Raw genomic sequence first — 13,405 nt, 5'->3', positions numbered from 1 at the left:
ATCAATACGCACCTCAACCCACTCAAAAGCCTACACAAAGATCTTCATAACTTCCGCACCTTAACTCCATTTTCAAAACTGTTTCGAGTCACGAATAGAAAAAATTAATCCGGACAAAAATGCATTTCACGCTAACAGTAAAAAAAGCCTCCAAAATAGCCTCAAAATTGACTTTAAATACGAGCAAAAATCAAGGCACAAAAAAGAATTAAATGCAAGAACATGTGAAGCAAAGCGTCAAAAATTGACCGCCCAAGTCATTTTCAGCGCCCAGGGCTGGGCGCCGAAATCTTTAACGCCCCAGCCTGGGCGTTGAAACTCTCTGTCTGCCAAAAATTTTCTTTTCAGAAGTGCTCGTCATTTTATCCGCACACAACGGAAAAATAACAAACACTTGGGGGGTACAGTACGTATCCAAATAGGCTTACCAAAAATATAGCCATACAAATTAGTCGAGTTTCCTTTTTACGCGACTTATGGCAAAAAACGGCAGATGAAAATAATGATAATACTTCACTCATTTGACCGATTAAGTAATATGCTTCCACCTCAGGGCATATCTACCGAAATCCGGCATACTAGAACTTATTCTAAAGCTAGAACTACGCGCGACCTGATTTTGACAAGATACGTAGGCAATCCTTACCAAGGATTCGGTCCAATTAAAAAAAACACATATTCTTTGTGCAAAAAGTGTTAGACATATAAAAACATAAAAAAGAGGAGAAACAAAAATAAATGAAAATGAAAAATAAAAATACGCCTTTATTGAAAAAATAATAAGAAGGAAAACAAAAGTGCTAAGAATAAAAACAAACACAACTGAAATAAATAAAGGGCACCTACACCCTAGCAAGAGCTACACTACTCTAGTTCTTCCGGATCATCAAATAAAGTCTTGTAGAGGGCAATGTTCGCAGGATCCACCCCCACAGTCTTCTGCGCTGCCCCAATATCAATCTCCATAAGAACCGGCTCCTGGACACTAACTTCCAAAGATGCCAAGGCTTCAGAAACATTCTCAGTTATAGCCCGCTCAGCCTCAAGGGCACAAACAATGGTGGGAGAAGGATTATTATCATCAACTAGACTAGCCACTGTTTCTACAGGCGGCTGAGCCTTCCTAACTCATACATTGTTCCGGCGACGATCTCCGCGAGAGCTTGCATTTCTTTTAACAACAGCAGGCCCCTTCATGTTAGGCATCTTTTTAGGACTGAAACTGGAATGGGGAGGAACTTCCTTTCGCTTTCGATCAGGACGAGCTTTCACAGTCTTAATACTATAGGTACGAGGTTTGGCAGAATCAGGACCCTCATACTTAACACGAATACGAGGTATCAAAAGCTCAGCCGGCTCCCCATTTCGAGCCTCGGTCCTCACATCTTTATCATCGGAGCTCAACCACAACTTGTAGTTTTCAGAAAGACCCACAAAGCCATTTGTAGCTACGGCCCAACGCGGGAGACCGTCATAATACTTAGCCCACGCTAGAAACCGTGTTTGTGAAAAGGCCGCTACCTTAGGTGCCACCGTATCAGAAAAGGGGATAGTCTGCCTTAAACCATATTGACGCATGACTCGGTAAGGGAAAATATAAATGGGACGAGATAGCCCCAATAAGGAAACATATACCGATACATCAGAACCCCCCGTCATAGTAGTCAAACCCCACCACGGTACCACCCACTTAATAGAACAGATGCCATAAGTAAAAAAGGAGGTCCATTCGGCCTCGTCCTAGCCTTGGTGCAAGTATTTTCGGTTACCCAATTAAGGCTATAGGGCGATAATGTTTAGGATCGGCAGGAGCTTCCAAAAGTCTAAGCCGTTCCACGAACCAAATCTGCAAAAAGCGGGCACGATCAAAAAATAATAAAAGAAAACGGTTCCTGGTGCGCAGTTTCAACGGCCAGGACCAGGCGCCGAAAATTCCAGCGCCCAGCCCTGGGCGCTGAAACTCATTGTGTACGCAAAAAAAAACGTGTATACGTGCGCAAGGAAAAATCGATTACCTGCAGTAATATGGGACTTCCCTTAAAATGTTCAGATTTGGCATCCTTCTTCAGCTCATCCGCACTCAGCAAAGTCTCGGCAACAACCAACGGCATAATAGAATAGCAACTTTCCATCTGGCTAATCAAGGGGATCAACCTTATGTCACCGAACGCGCCATTGTTATTCGACAGCAAATAGTGATTCAACAAGCAAAATACAAGGGCTCGAATATTCAATTTCTGTTCGGTCATATTCTTACTAGGCCTAAAGTGATGTTTTACAAGTTTTGCCAAGTTAACCTCGTCACCTACAACAATTTCAGCAAACATGTTATCATCTAGTCCTAGGAAAGCCCCTATGGTTGTTTTACCCTCTTCAATAGTGCCAGAGGTAACAGGAGTAGCATTAGTAGGATAACCAAGGATCGCAGCAAATTCATCTGGCAAAGGACATATTTCGTTGCCCCGAAAGGCAAAAACATGATGATCGGAGTCCCAAAAGCTTAGGGCAGCATGCAGAAAGTTATGATCAATATTAATTTGTTGTAAGCCTAAAAGTGCCTCTAAGTGGTATTCTTTCAACAAAGCTTTTTCTGTGGGAGTAAGGGCCCGTAGCCAACGCCTAACTGTCCGTTGGAGTGAGAAAGTAGGGATCGACATGGCAAAAGCAATGAGTAATTAAAACACAGCAAAAAAATAGAAAAAGAAATTGAGAGTGGTGGAAAATAGGGACGTATCTAGCCCCTATATATAGCTGAACGCATCAAGTGACATCCTGATCCCATTCGAAAACGCGTTAAGAAATCCGAAAGTCAAAATTCGCCAGGAAAGGACTTTCAGCGCCCGAAGCTGGGCGCCGAAATGTTTAACGCCTAGCCTTGGGCGCCGGAAATGCAGCCCAAGGCCCAGATTTCACAAAACGCGGAACAGGAAAGGACTTAAAACCGTGTTGCTAAACACGAGGCCCTATTGCAAGTAGGATCAAGCCCAAAGCACCTTTAGCTCCCGAATAAGCAAATATAAACATTAAAACTTGGTCGAAACTTAGACTTGTCTCAGAAAATGCTTATGTACACTTTTCAAATCAAAATAAATATCATGGTCATTCTTCGAAACACCAAAAATATGTGTCGTTAAGTCGTTGGTTTTCCAAATAAAAAATGTTTGTCTGTCAAAGGATTAATCCGGTCCAAGCTAAAACCGGATGTCGCCTGAAAACTGAAGTCGCACTCCACGGCTTCGCTAAAGTAGCACACTACTATAAAAGGTCGCTCGCACATACGAGCATGACCCCAAACATGATTACAAGATACGAGAAACGACCGACGAGCCCCAGTGCTTGGGGGCTCGCGAAAAAATATACTCCAACAAGGAGCGCACAATCAAAATCACATTCCCGGACTACGCCATACACCATCTCATGTTTGGATATCTCAAAAAAAAAAAGCGCAGTTTCGACCTCAGAGAAAGGTCGTCATTGACACTTGTGCATGGTCCTCTGATCAAAGACCAAGTAGTGGCAAAAATCGAGCCGTAAAGGCTAGCTCAAAACCACGAAAGCAGACGGTCGCAAGACAAAGGTCCGTCTAAACCCGTTGTCAACCCACGTTCAGGTTACAACTAAATCTGAGCATCCCTCGAAAGAATTCGCTCTTGCAAGAATAAATAAAAGAAATTCTCAACAAAAGAAATCACAATGAACAAAAAATAGAGACTTGCCCACCTCAATCAGGCAAGATCGCGCCGCGAACCACGCAAGTTCCAAATCAAGGAAAAAACGAATTCAGGGATGTCCACCCTTAGCGGACAAGGCTCGCCCACCTTCAGCGGGCGGGGTCTGCATCACTAGCCGCGCAGGTCCTCAGTTTTCCAAAAATGAAATTTTCAAAAGACAAAAATGAAACAGGCTCGCCATCTTCAGCAGGCGGGATCTACGGCGCAAACCACGTAGGTCCTTATTTTCAAAAAAAAATAAACACAAACAAATTTCAAAATAGATTCCTCCACTTCTATCGGACGGGGTGTCCACCCTTAGCGGACAGGCTCGCCATCTTTAGCCGGCGGGGTCTGCGTCACTAACCGCGCAGGTCTTTAGTCGCTGCAAGCGATAACTTTTTTGGTTTTCCGTTTTTCCCAAAAACGATGTGAGTAGCCTTTGGTTTTCCGTTTTTTCCCAAAAACGATGTGAGTAGCTTTTGGTTTTCCGTTTTTCCCAAAAACGATGTGAGTAGCTTTTGGTTTTCCGTTTTTTCCAAAAAAAAGCGATGTGAGTAGTTTTCCCTTTTTTTCCAAAATTGAAAAGATTGGTTTTCCGTTTTTTCCAAAAAAGAACGATGTGCTGGATTTTCCTTCGTTTTACGTCCCATAAAAACAAGGGGATTTTCTCGTTTAGCTAACCCTGAAAATGAGAATCTTTAAAAAAAACATTTTTACCTCGTGGTTGGGCTTGGCCAGGCCCAATTACACTTTATAGCTTTGATTTCGAAAACATCTGTAGCTACTCCCAATGACAAAGTGAGGGAGTTTCTACGCCTCTTTAGATACTTCCAATGACAAAGTGAGGGAGTATTCTATACTATCCGTTGAAAAATCCAAATGACACGTGAGGGATATGTCGACATTTCAAGTGATGACCCTTAAGTCAAATGTTATCACTCGAGGGCTCGTGAGACCCTCACAAAACAGGTCACATACACCATGGCTTGTGTGACGCACTCCGTCTAGTACTTTGACCATCGTCTTACTCCAAGACTCAGTCAAAGTGGGGGCTAACTGTAGACACCTACTTTTGTCCGCATTCCCGAAAGGGAAAGGTTCGATGATGAAAACATAAATCTCCACTTGACAACGCATCTCCTATAAAAATAACGAATCTCAATTCCCTTTTTCATTTCACTCGAAACCTGCTATTTATAGAAACCTGCTATTTATAGAAACCTGCTAAAAATAGTAAACTGCCGTAAAAGGGTATCTTCTAAAAGTGGCAAGTCATAAAAGATAGAAACCTGTCAGAATTAGGTGTTGCACTCCAACATAAATCCTAAATGAGATAGAAAACTGCGAGAATCCTATTCCTAATATGATTCGGAAATAAGAGTTACGTATTAATTAAAATCCTAACGAGCCTAGAGTTCGTAACGGGCCAGACGCATTCCGTCATGAAATTGATACGCACTAAAAGATTCGATTAAGTCTCAAACACTACGGATTTCAGGAATCCGAATCTGACCAAGAAAACAGCCCAGACCCTATTTTCAACGCCTGGCTCTAGGCGCCGAAATCTTCGGCGCCCAGGCCTGGGCGCTGAAAATACCTGGGTTGTGTTTTTTCCTAATTCTTTATGGATTAGAACTCTGCAATTCTATCTTTCCACGAACTCTTCCCTATAAATACAGCCCCAAACTCGACGTGAAAGGAACACACACAATTCATATTCTCAGTATTGACTCGAACCCTTAGCCTAAGCCTCTCGCTGCGAAATTGTTCACGCGTTCTGTCGCAATCGATCCATAAATCGAACAGAACGTTTCCTGTCCCATAATTTGAGATTCGTTAAATAAAAAGGAGAAATAGCAAAGTCAAAGTGGTTAGTTTTCTGAGAACCGTGACACACCTCTCAAGGGTGCGTCGTAATGTGTCCCTTTTCGATGATTTAATCGCTTTCCTCGCCCTTTTTATGAACTGTTAAACTAACTAAATCTGATTGTTCTACCACGCCTAACAAATATAATATTTTTGGGAAATATACACGGATTAAAAAGGAAATTAAGGATTTCTACACATTTACACTCTATGTACAGAGCGCTGGAACGATAAGGACTACCACCCTTCTTTTTTTTTTTCGGGTTGGATTATCATGCTAGGTCCCTTAATGCTATTTAAATCAGATAATCGCGATCGATCTAGTATTATATGTTGCATATTTCTACAATCAACTCAAATTAGTTTAATAGTTAACACATGTCCCTTCAATTATTTATGCTGAGCTAGTAAGGATATCCTGCCTCTGGAGTTATCAACGAGCGAGTACTCCTCTCGGTAGTTACAGTCCCCCGAACCCTCAATCTCTACCTTGCGGGTGTATGTTGAGAGATCCCCACACCAGGGATCACAAGGGAACCTACGGCCGCCGTGGTCAAACATAATTTCACTCCCTTTATGTCACGATAACCGGATTTTGTCAGTTTTTCTCATTGTCGTTAAAAACTGAATGGCGACTCCTATATTACTAGTCAATTGGGTGTAAACTCACAGGAAATCCAATTACACTTGATTGAATAAAAAAGAATCGTCACACCCACGAGGGACGAGGTCACGCATTAGCCTCGTGCTTTTTCGACCCCCTCACAATATGTTCCCACCTCAGAACATACTTGTTTAAAATCGGCATTCTATGAAACCATTTTCTAGGTTAAGAACTACGCAAGACCTGATTCCAAATTAAATTTATTTAAGGCGGATACGTAGGCAATCCATGATTCGGTCCAACCAATTTGACAAAAATATTTAAGCCTATAGAAAAACAAGAATAAAAAATAGAAGTCCCTTATTGAAATTTAATTACTTGCAATCCAAGTCGAAAGAAAAATTTAAGTCAAAAGGAAGAATCCAAGTCATCAAAATGCCAAAATTAATGAGCACACATCGAAAAATAATAAGGGCACGTACCCTTTCCAGAAGGAGCACTCACACTCCTAGGCACTTAGCCAAGACTCAAAAAGATCGCTTTGCCTCAATTGAATGGGGGCTAGCGCAAGCGTCCATGACCTCTAAAGTACTCGGCTTGACCCTCCCTAAAGCGAACTAACTCACTTAAAGACTTTCTTTCACCACTAGACATAGTCGTTCGCTTAAAGACCTTCTTTCACCACTAGACACAGTCATAATCGCCAACAAGTAGTAAAGGCAGTAAGCTCGCAATAAAGAGGATTGTTCTACGGCGTCGCCCCATCGTTCCTTCGAGCTCAGGGCACCCATTCATGGTAATTCGAATGCTTGCTATCCCTTTGAAAAAAAAAACAACAGACATTGTCAATAGGAATTGGCACTTAACCAAGGCTCACTCTACTCAGACATATGACACGGGCATCTAAAATCGAAATCTGAAACATCATTAATGGGAAGACATAACAGCAACTGAGGGCTAAAAAATTGAAATGAAAGAGCTAGGGAAAGAACTAAGTATACCTTGACCTTTTTGTGCAGACATACACCAAGTAAATCTAATTCGATTTGAAAACAGTTTATATTCCCGCAATTCTGGAAAATATGGCCCTAAAAGCCTAAAGCATGTGCCGCACGGGCACAAGTAAAATCTTGGCGCCTGCACCCTGGCTTCCAGCAAATCCTTAGACAGCATTCCAAAAAACATAACAGTATTTTTATTCACTCATGTAATCCTGTACGAACCCTTCTATAAGTCAACTTACTTAGGACACCTCGCATTGTACACAGTAGGACTCGGATTTCAAATAATTTTCAAAGACTTCTTCGAACATAATAAAGTGTCATTGGTTTAATCTAAGTATGCGTTTTGCAAGTGAGTCAAAGATATTTCTAAATATGATTATGGGTAGAGAAAGGCACCTATCTTTTGGTCAAGGCACACTTCAACATGTGATTACCTTGACCATGGCAATGTCGCACAATACGACATTTATAAGAGAAGTAGCAGATCACTACTCGAACGTACCTCGCACTAAACAAGTCTGGTTCAAACTATTCATGATCCATGTCACCATGAATGCATAAAAACGTATGCAAGGCATTATAGCACCAAGCCAATCCCATAGCTACAGTTGGAGGCTTGAGAAAAACACTCTAAAAATGCTCGAAATGACGATCTTATCGCAAATTCTCGACGCTAATGCTATACATACATCATAGGGGCACAATCCTAAGCTTTAATCGCGTAAAACGAACCTTAGAATGACTACAACCCCTCCCAAACTCTAAGCGCTACTTAGAATATATAAAGTCACCCCACTAACAAGGGTAACTGAAAATCGCGAGTCACCAAAACTCCGATCAAACCACTGCACATAACGCTCGCCCTATAAAGCGCCCGTTACACAATCTACATCGTTCCAAAGCAAAAGAGAAAGAAAAAAAATCAAAAAAAAACTGTCAAAGTTCTGCCCAGAAATCATTTTCAACGCCCAGAGCTGGGCGCCGATATCTTTAACGCCCCAGCCTGGGCGCTGAATCTTTCTGCTAGCCATGTTTTGCCCATATATAAAAATAAGAAAGAAACACCTATTAATCCTCGCATCGAACGAAGTAATAAGCCATGCAAACCCACGCAGAAGGTGCTACACTTGTTCGAGCACCTGAACGAGGCGTGATGAAGTACTCCAATGCAAAAATAATGATGATATCCCAACACCTGGAGAAATGTTCTAATACATGCGGTTAGGCCACACAAGCCTACGTCGCACCATAAGTTCAACCATCCCACGGTACAAGTCTAAAAAAGGAGAGTAAGGCATATTGCACTAATGCGGGCACGACCAAAGAGCATGTGTAAAAGAGGCAAAGACTACTTATCGCCCAAATTAAAAATGCAAGCCACACGACTCCTACATTAAGGATTAAAGGTAGCAAAATATTACCTACCACGGAAGGGATAGCTCGCACCTACACGAGTGGAACCCCAAGGCATCTTCCTCAAAAGAACCTACAAAAATCGTACGCCAAAAGGAAGCATCCCAATGTGCATACTTGGGGGTTCCAAGCTACGAAACGACCATAGCAAAATAAAAAATCTCGAAGAAAATGTTTGAACGATCGAAAGGGCACGATGCTTGAGCCCACCTCGTGAATGGGCCTGAACCCTACCAAAACTTCTAAGCAAACTATTCAAAATCAGTCATTGCTCAAAAAAATGGTTCAAGCAAACTGATTAATGGACCTTACGCAACGGCCATTCTATGAACGCTCGTTCACACATACATATCATCATTCTAAGTATCGAACATTCACGAACGCGTTCAAAAGGAAAAATATACAACAACAAGAGCGGTCAAAGTCTTACGCCTCAAGGTATGTTCCTCGGGCCATATAGACTCGCCCAACTATCACAATAACTGTACGCCTTAAGAGCAACAGTTCCTTAAAATAATCGCCCCAAAGCGACAAGCACCGTAGTCCACCAATCGGCTACGGCTTCTCAAGAAAATCATCACGTTCTAAAAACAAAGGAAAAAACAAAAGAAAAGAGAATGAACAAAAGGCCAACTGTGTCATCAAAAGACCAGCCCAAACAACACTTTCAACGCCCCACCTGGGCGTGAATTATTTCAACGCCCAGGCCTGGGCGCCGAAAATGTACCCAGGCTCAAAAAAGGCCCTAACTTCTAGTGGGCCCTGCCATACTCATTCCACTTGAAAATTGCCGAAAGTCGCACCTCACGACTTTGTCAAAGTAGCACACCACTACAAAGATCGCTCGCACTTACGAGCACGATCCCAAACACGATCAAAGACATTACAAAATGCGTAGGAACCTCTTTGACAAAAAATGACCGTCAAGCACGAGTGCTTGGGGGCTCGAAAGAAAATATATATTTCAAAAGAAAGTGTGCAAAGTTAAAACGGTATTCCCAGACTACACTGTACGAAGTCCCGTGTTTGGATAACCTCAAAAGATAAAACCGGATTGCGACCTCAAGACAAAGGTCGCCGTTGATACTTATACATAGTCCCCTAATCAAGGACCCAGGTAATGGCAAAATTGAGCCATAAAGACTAGCTCAAAACCATGAAAGAAGATGACCACAAGACAATGGTCCGTCTAAGAACGTTGTCAACCCACATTCAGGTTGCAACTAAATCCGAGCATCCCTCGAAAGAATTCGCTCCTGCAGAATGAATGAAAAGAAATTCTCAAGAGAAATCACAAGAAAAAAATGAAATAGGGACTTGTCCACCTCAATCAGGCAAGACCGCGGCACGCGAATCCCAAATCAAAAAGACGAATTCAGGTTCGCTCACCTCCAGCGAGCGGGGCGTCCACCCTTAGCGGACAGGGCTCGCCCACCTTCAGCGGGCGGGGTCTGCGTCACTAGCCGCGCAGGTCCTCAGTTTTCGAAGAATAAAGTCTTCAAATTCAAAATAGGCTCGCCATCTTCAGCCGGCGGGGTCTACGTCACAAACCACGTAGGTCCTTATTTTCAAAAAGCGCAAACAAATTTCAAAATAGATTCGTCCACTTCTATCGGACGGGGTGTCTGTTAGGTTATGATACATATGACAATTCATAAATCATGCGGAAAAACCATAAACCCAGGAATACATATTATTTACACATAATCATTTAGCATAGAATAGATGCATACTCTTTGTTGCGTGCCTTCCCTAGCTGCGCCCGAACCGAACAAGAACAAGTCTTTAGGACTCCAAGTGTCGTCCCTCCGTAGATAGTCCACAGCACGTCCGGATCCGCCTTAAGATTGACCAACTAGAATCGCCCTTAAGGTACTAGAAAATTTCGGCAATTTGAGCAAGATGTGTGTTTGAATTTTCTCTCAAAAACTCACTTTGAATACTTTGAAACTTGTGTTATAAATTGTGAGCCCTAGCCTCATATTTATAGCGGTATGGAAAGGGAATCGAAATCCTATTCAGATACAAATTAATCAAACCTAGAATCCTACAAGAACTCTAATTTAATTAATTTATCAAATAGAATTAGGAATTTAATCATTAACCGAACTCTGCATGTTTTAGGAAACGTGCACGAACACAAACACTTGCACACACACGCACGACAGCCACGATGGGCCTCATGCGTGCGCGCGAGCAGCAGCCCACTCAGCGCCCGCGCGCGCTGCGCGCTGCGCGCGCTGTGCGCGCTGTGCGCTGCGCGTGCTGTGCGCGCTGTGCGCGCTGCGCGCGCTGCGCGCGCTGCGCGCAGCCTGCTGGGCCTGGCCTTGCTGTTTGTGCGGCGCGCTTGGCTTGCTGGGCGATGGCCTGGCTTCGTGCTGGGCCTCGTCCGGCAGGCCTCGTCCGATGCTTATTCGTACGATGCGCTTCCGATTAAATTTTCCGATTCCGGAATTCATTTCCGATACGAACAATATTTAATATTTCCGATTCCGGAATTAATTTCCGTTTCGAACAAATATTTAATATTTCCGTTTCCGGAATTATTTTCCGATTCCGGTAATATTTCCGATTCTGACAATATTTCCGTTTCCGGCAATATTTCCGATTCTGGCAATATTTCCATTTCCGATAATATTTTCCGACACGTACCATGTTTCCGTTTCCGGCAACATCTACGACTTGGATAATATTTATATTTCCGATACGATCCATATTTCCGTTTCCGGCAATATCATCGTTTCCGGAGTATTCATTTCTTGCCTGTGACGATCTTAGCTCCCACTGAAACCAAGATCCGTCGGTTCCGAATATTCATAGATAGAGTATCTAATGCCATTAGATACTTGATCCGTTTACGTACTATTTGTGTGACCCTACGGGTTCAGTCAAGAGTAAGCTGTGGATTAATATCATTAATTCCACTTGAACTGAAGCGGCCTCTAGCTAGGCATTCAGCTCACTTGATCTCACTGAATTATTAACTTGTCAATTAATACTGAACCGCATTTATTAGACTTAACATAGAATGCATACTTGGACCAAGGGCATTATTTCCTTCAGTCTCCCACTTGTCCTTAGGGACAAGTGTGCATTTCCTAATTCCTTTGTCGCTCGATGCTTGCTCTTGAACATAAGGTAAGAGTTGTCATCCTTATTATGTCCAGGAGTGTTCCTCGGTTTCAGAGTTCAACTGATCAAATAAACAGATAATCATAGCCTATGATTCATCCGAGCACGGCCATGCATTTCACAGTTTCTAGCTCTCCGAGTGGCCTTGTACAACTTTTAAGAATCTCATCCCGATTTATGGGAGGACAATCCCAATCTTGCGATCTTGAGATTAGACTTCGTTTGATAGGTGATTACCTGAGCGTTGCCTTTATAGCCTCCTTTTACGGTGCGACGGTTGGTCAACGTCAAAGCAACCAGTTCTCAAACAAGTAATCTCAAATCACTCAGGTATTGAGGATTTAGTGTCTAATAATTTAATGAAATTTACTTATGACAGACTTTCATCACTTACAGTAAAGTTTCATAGGTCTTGTCCGATACTAGTCTTCCCAAAGTAAGTATCTATGCAAATGATTATGACATTGCCATGTCCACATAGTTCAAGAAACAGAACTACTAGTCATCTTGCATTCTAATCGTCTAACGTTTTCTATGCGTCCATTTTATAGAAAACTCCGATTAGGGACCATTTTCAACCTTTGACATTCAAGTTCACTTGATAGACATTTCTTAGTCACAGGACTGGTCCTGACAGTCTATCTTGAATATATCGTCAAATTGAAGGGACTCATCATTTAATAAACCACAAATTAAATGGAAAAATGAATTCCTTTCATTTATTGTGAATGATTAACCAATAATGTTTTACAAAAACTCTAAAACTTTAAAACATTAAACAGAGACATCAAAGCCATTCTCCAATATGCTTGATTCCCATAGCTGCAGTGTGCGAGTTGTGCTTCGCTTGCGGCAGAGGTTTAGTTAATGGATCTGATATGTTGTCATCAGTTCCAATTTTGCTTATCTCGACTTCTTTTCTTTCAACGAACTCTCGTAGAAGGTGAAATCTACGAAGTACATGCTTGACTCTCTGGTGGTGTCTAGGCTCTTTTGCCTGTGCAATAGCTCCGTTATTATCACAATACAGGGCTATTGGTCCTTTAATGGAGGGGACTACACCAAGTTCTCCTATGAACTTCCTTAGCCATATAGCTTCCTTTGCTGCTTCAAGTGCAGCAATGTACTCCGCTTCAGTTGTAGAATCCGCAATGGTGCTTTGCTTAGCACTTTTCCAGCTTACTGCTCCTCCGTTGAGGCAGAAGACAAACCCAGACTGTGATCTGAAATCATCTTTGTCGGTTTGGAAACTTGCGTCCGTATAGCCTTTAACAATTAATTCATCATCTCCACCATAGACCAGGAAGTCATCTTTGTGCCTTTTCAGGTACTTCAGAATGTTCTTGGCAGCAGTCCAATGCGCCTCTCCTGGGTCTGACTGGTATCTGCTCGTAGCACTGAGTGCGTACGCAACATCCGGGCGTGTACATATCATAGCATACATTATTGAACCAATCAATGATGCATATGGAATCCCATTCATTCGTCTACGCTCATCAAGTGTTTTTGGGCACTGAGTCTTGCTTAGAGTCATTCCATGAGACATGGGTAGGTAGCCTCGCTTGGAGTCCGCCATCTTGAACCTATCAAGCACATTATTGATATAAGTGCTTTGACTAAGTCCAATCATCTTTTTAGATCTATCTCTGTAAATCTTGATGCCCAATATGTAC

This window comes from Spinacia oleracea, chromosome 3 (assembly GCF_020520425.1).
Source record: "Spinacia oleracea cultivar Varoflay chromosome 3, BTI_SOV_V1, whole genome shotgun sequence".
NCBI lineage: Eukaryota > Viridiplantae > Streptophyta > Magnoliopsida > Caryophyllales > Amaranthaceae > Spinacia > Spinacia oleracea.
The sequence above is the reverse complement of the archived record's forward strand: the minus strand, read 5'-3'. Positions refer to the sequence as shown.